The sequence below is a fragment of the Lycium ferocissimum genome, chromosome 10 (genome assembly GCF_029784015.1).
Source record: "Lycium ferocissimum isolate CSIRO_LF1 chromosome 10, AGI_CSIRO_Lferr_CH_V1, whole genome shotgun sequence".
In the NCBI taxonomy this organism is placed as follows: domain Eukaryota; kingdom Viridiplantae; phylum Streptophyta; class Magnoliopsida; order Solanales; family Solanaceae; genus Lycium; species Lycium ferocissimum.
The window spans coordinates 6,316,687-6,323,336 of NC_081351.1; positions in this window are offsets into that span (position 1 = coordinate 6,316,687).

Below are 6,650 nucleotides of genomic sequence, written 5' to 3' on the forward strand. Positions count from 1 at the left end.
CGGTAGTAATAGGTGATATAATTCAACGATTTCATAAAATAAATTTTATAAATCGAAAGAGAACTGTTAAAAATAGCAAAAAAGAGGAATATGATACTCCTCCAAGAAGCGGATCTCCTTAATAAATGGACGATTCCTAAAATAGAACCAAGACAATATATCGAGATGGGTACTTTTGAGAAAATAGGTCTCAAACAAGTAGTTAAAACTACGAAGAAACAATGACCGTAGATAATGATCATATACTTTTAGACTATTATCGACGTTGATCTTGCCCCTTATAGGGTAACCATCATCATCATCATCATCATCATCATCATCATTATTATTATTACTATTACTATTGTTATTACTATTATTACTACTACTATTACTACTACTATTACTAGTACTATTATTATTACTATTATTATTACTATTATTATTATTATTATTATTATTATTATTATTACTATATTTATTACTATTATTATTATTATTATTATTATTATTATTATTATTATTATTATTATTATTATTATTATTATTATTATTATTATTATTATTATTATTATTATTATTATTATTATTATTATTATTATTATTATTATTATTATTATTATTATTATTATTATTATTATTATTATTATTATTATTATTATTATTATTATTATTATTATTATTATTATTATTATTATTATTATTATTATTATTGGATTCTCACGGAGACATCAGACAAAAATCTAGCTCAATCGTAATTATTAGTGCTAAGGAGAAAATCCCTTCGAGATTGATCTAGAAATTGTTATCATTAACAGAGCAGGGGTAATATTTTAAGTTTATGAATTTTGAATTCTTAAAACCACAATCCATTTAATATGTATAAATAATTCATCAAGAGCCCAATAAATTGTGGTTTTGATGTTCAAAATTCATAAACTTAAAGTCTTACCCCTGCCACTGTTAATGATAACAATTTCTAGATCAATCTCCAAGGGGATTTTCTCCTTAGCACTAATATTCACAGACGAAGATAGATTTTTGTCTATAAACAAGTAGAACCCAAAGAGCATTGGCGGATCATGTATATGTGTTAAACATCATATATATATATATATATATATATATATATATATATATATATATATATATATATATATATATATATATATATATATATAATCAATAATCCCGTGTTTTCTACAATTTAGAACCCATAAACTGAAAAACTTACCTTCGTCTTTGCTAATGATAATTATTTCCTTCTTCATTTGAGAATTTTCTCCAATTGATTTTAACTTAGATTGTGCATCGTCGGCCAGATCAGCTTCAATGCTCGTTTTTATTTCTCTACCGCCCTATATATAGGCCTCAGGGAATATTAGATCAGAGGAATCATTACAACATATGTAATGACCCTATGTGCCTTTTGACCATTTTGCCACTGTTGACCAATTCCTGAGATTATAAAGCGTTTCTAGTGAAAACTGAAGGATTTAGAATCCTCAAGTTAAAGCGTTTGACCTATAGTTGACTTTTGGGAAAACAGATCTTTTTCAGATTTTTATCGATTTCGTGAGGTGCAGAGGGTTGATTATGACTCGGTGGGATGGATGGTTCGTTTCTCGAGACATTTGGTTGTGTTTTGAGTACTTGGTTGGAAACTTGATTTTATCCGTTTGGGGTTTGACTTGGTAAATTAGACTTCCGTTGGAAAATCCGAGGCCACGGGTGAGTTGTAGCATGTTTTTTATGTGTGTGTACATATCTAGTTTTTTTTGGGGGGGGGGGGGGGCTTGGATTGATATTGGGATTTCGGGAAAGACTTGTGAAAAACTAGATTTCTGCTGGTTTTGGTGTGATCACCACAACAGGCTTGGTGCCGCTGTAGCGGGACAGCCATGGCTGGGTTTTGACCGCCATAGCGGTGGCATGGACTTTCTTTGATTCCGCCATGGCGGATGGTCTGACCAGCATAGCGGGAGCGCTATGGCACAGTTCTGGCCACCAAGATGAGGGATGGCCTTTAATGATTTTCGCTATAGCGGAAGGCTTGACTGCTGTAGTGGAATCACCATGGTGATGCTGGTGACCGCTGTAGCGGATTGACGGGACCAGAAACTAATTTTATATTCCTAAGTTCGAACAATTAGTCCAACACTTCTAAAACCTAATTCTAAGAGCTTGGGAAGGCTAATATTGAAGAAACCTTGTGGTATCATCTTTGGGGGTAAGTTCCAGCCCATTTATCTTACTTATTTACCTTTCTTCTTTGAGTTTCCATGGTGGTTTAAGGCCCTAGAGTCGTGGGTGATGAGAACTAGGCTCCTAATCATGAAGCCCTTAGTATAAATTAATTATTATTGATTAACTTACTGTTTATATCATCTAGAAGTGTAGATTAACACATTCTAGGGTTCAATTGCTTGATAGTCGAAGAATCTAATTATGAGACTTAAGGTTTCACCCAAATTTTGGGGTTTTGACTAATTGATGAAATTGAAGAGTCTATTGTGATTAGAAACCCATGAATTTAAGGATTATGGTTGTTGGGACTATGGGTAAGGTAATTTCACCCTCAATTTCTTATTTTTCCCTCGTGACTCATTAGGGGTATTTTGAGTATCCTTTCCCGAATTGATTTCTTGTTCGATTAGTTGGTGGTTTTGGTCATTTACTTACTTTTGATATTATTTACTAGACTACCATCATTCTGAGGTTCTTTCGTTCTGAGATGCTTCCGTTCTGAGGTGCTTCAAAAATAGAAGGCTCATGTGGAGTAGTTCATGGCTTATATTCGGTATTCGAGGTAGGTTACGACTTACCTTTGTTAGGCTTTGATTAGCGACACATATATATTGTGTAGAATTGATGAGAGAAAGCATGATTAGGTCTTCAGACATGATTTTTGGTTGGATATTACCTAGGTTTGTATGACTTCTGACTATGTGGGCTTGTCGTCGTTAGTTACGCTTTGTGATGTTGTATTTGTACTCGTACTGTGGTGATTTGGGATGGTATTCTATTAGGTTTCTTGATTGTAGCTTGTTGTCCTGTTATTGTGATTGGGCTTGCTGCCTTAATTGCTATGTTGTGATACGTGTTGCACTTATTTCTCTCTTGTTGCGACATTTATCATCGGAGAAAAGAAGGATAATGAGATTAGTCCTGAATCGTGTTGTATAATAATGATGATATCATACATGGCATACATTCTCATTTCACATGTATATTGATATCGGATTATAACTTGGTACTGATGATGATACCTGAGAAAATGGAGCACTTTGGGGACACAAGACTTAGTTGTGAGGTGTACTTATTATATTTAGAAGTAAAGGTAGACTCTTTATGTTGATTGAGATGGTTTGTATAATTTATTCCATGGCTGAGTTGATTTATCTAAGTCCTGATATGGCTTATGGCATTGTGACTCGTACTTTCATTGGCATTTGATTTCATTGATTTATCATGCTTACTTTTGAGTTGGTGTTTCATATTGGGGTTCTAGACTTGAACCATATTTTGAATACTCATCTTGCATACAATATATGTATATAAGGCACATCTGACAGGGGGTGAGGATGTGGCCTATCTTGTGATATATATATATATATATATATATATATATATATATATATATATAAGGCATATTTGACAGGGGGTGAGGATGTGGCCTATTTGTGAACTCGTGATCCGAGGTATATTCCGAAGCAAGGGGTACATGGACTTCACGGGTCCCCCATAGGTCATGACTATTGAGGGAACAATGCCTTTAGCATGTGTGTACAGGTTTGAGGTATTTGTCTAGTGCATTGCATTGCACAACATTGCATTTTATTCTGCATCATCATATGGCTCTTCACGTCTGATTTGGTATGGTCTGTTCGTATCATTGTGGTGGCATAGATTGGATTATAGACTGGGTCAAATTGCGGAGTAGTGACTCTGCCTAGGTTCTGAACTTGGTTTTGTGATTATCATTTAAGATTATTGAGACTCGACAGACTTGTGGTTTAGAAGTTTCATCTTAGGTTGCGATTCGGTTATGGGATATTTTGTGACCTTGGTTTGGCTATTATGTGCCTATCTGCTTATCTTGTTGATTTTATGCTTATATGCGTGAACTAATCTTAGTCGGCCTATATTGCTTACTCAGTACCTGTTGTTTGTACTGATGCTACTATTGCGCTACTCTTCTTTTGAGTGCAGAGTCTATTACAGGATCTATTTCTGATCCTCAAGAGTGTTTCCCGAGATGGTGTTGTTAGAGACTTAGGGTGAGCTACTGCCAGATCTGCAGCCCGAGTTTCCATTTTTCATTTACTTCTTATATATTCCGACCTATGTGTTCATTAGTAGCTCTTGTGCTGACTTAGACCAGAAGTCTTAGATAGAAGATGTATTCCGCACTTATTCTCTTTTAATTGATATTGAGATTTATTATTATTACATTATTCTTCCACATTGATAGATTTCATGTTGGGTAAGGGAAAAGTTCGCCTACCAAGGTGGGAAATGGTTTGTGCCCGCACGACTAAGCGATTTTGGGTCGTGACAAGAAATATCCCCAAAATAACTATATTTGCAACTCTCTACCATTTTTTATAAAAATCTTTTCTCCCTCTTTTCCTATGATTCAATGTGAAGAACAGAAAAATCAAATAGATTTTGTGTATGTGTGTTTGTGTGCGAGAGAGGGGATAGAGAGTTACCCCAAAAACACCATAGCCGCTGCTTTTTAGGGTTTTAGAGAAAATTAGAATTTTGTCAGAGAGAAATGCAGGAAGAGAGAGAGAGAGTGTGTGTGTGTGTGAGAGAGAGAGAGTGAAAATGCTATTAGGGTATTTTGTGTTTTCGGGTTTATATGTAAATGGGAGAGACTTTATGTAACGACCCAATCAGTTGTATTTAGAACCGATGCTCTGTTTTACGTGTTGTCTATTCCAGAAGCTCTGTAATAATTATTGACTTGCTTGCAAAATTTGAAGTCACATGGATATCATTTGGTTCACTTTCGGAGAAGGTTTTATTTTGGAAATTCCAGTATTTAATTATTTGGATTAATTGATCATAAGTGGAAAAACGTGTTCTTATTGGCGATATGAAGATTTCGTTAGATTGGTAATATTATTTATGACTTGTAGAAGTTGATGAAGCTAATTACAGAGTTCGTTTGGTTGGTCTTTGACAATTAAATCGGTTTATGTATTTAATATGCCTATTTACGGTGAAAAGATGGTCCGCGGGAAAAAAAGACCCGGATTGGAAATTATTGGTTCCATTAACTTCATATTGATATTTATGACATGCAGGGATGGGTGCAACGAATCCCAAGGCTTTCGGATGAATTTAGGGTAAGGAAGAAGATATTTTGGAAATCCTTAAGTTAAGAAATGAAAAAGTTTGACCAAAGTCAAAACCGGGGATAAATGAGTCTTTTTTGAAGTTTGCCCTTCTTCCCAAACCTCTTCATACCCTTCATGGGTGAGACTTTCAACAAAACCTGCTCTCCAACCATGAAAGATCTCGACCTTCTAAGTAAACACACCGAGCCGCCAAGAGCTTTTCTTGTGATGACCTTGTGAAAACTCTCTCAAAATGGACACCATGGAGATCAAATGCATCAAATCACCCAATAGGAAAACTACATCTCCTCCCAACTCCAAGCCATATCGATGCTCGAGTGGATAGTTCTTTTCATGAATCTTTAGATGTCTAGAAGCATAAGAAGTCAACTCTCTTTTTCTGCATCAACACAACATCGCCGCCAAACCGAACGTGAAGCATCACAATAAATCCACAAAATCCCGCCCTCTAAACCGGGATGTAAAGCTGGCGGCTCTATCAAATATGATGGAAGCATGGTATACATGGATCCCATGCAAATGAACAATCTCACGGATATAAATCTGGGCTAACTTCTAAGCAGTATAGGTGATCTGAACAAGTATGAAATGAGTAGACTTGGTCAATCGATGAACAGTGACCCAAATAATCAAACTTGCCTAAGGTCTTCAAAAGACCAACGACAAAGTCCATGGAAAGGCGTCCTTCAAGTGTACCTTTTGCTCGAGTCAAACGTTAAATTTAGACAACGGGAAACGAAGCAATGATATCTCGCTACATCCTAGCCCACGAAGTGTTGTTTCAAGTCACGATGCATCTTGGTAGCACCAGGATGAATAGAGTATCTAGAACTGTGGGACTCCTCCAAAATCGTCCGAAACAAGTCATCAACGCGAGGAACAAACACGCCCCTTAATCCTCAGGACCCCTTCACTATCAATCATGGCCTCCTTGGCCTCGCCACTCAAAACCTTATCACGAATCTTACACAAACTAGCATCCTCGAATTATTTTGCCTTAAGGCCTAGCCCAATCTCTCACTACAACATCTTCCCGGATCAACCATATCGAATCCCCGGCTAACGGATGCTCCAAAACAATCAAACGAGCCAAGCTACCCATACTAGAAGATTTTCTGCTCAAAGCATCCACTACAACATTTGCCTTGAATGATATAAAATAGTGACATAATCTCACTCCATCCATCCCCGCTCGAATAATTAAGACTCGAGTAAACACTTAGATAACTCGCAATGGATACCATAGAGATAGTGCCTCCAAATGTCATCGCTACCAACCCAAGAATAGTTCCCTCAATTTTT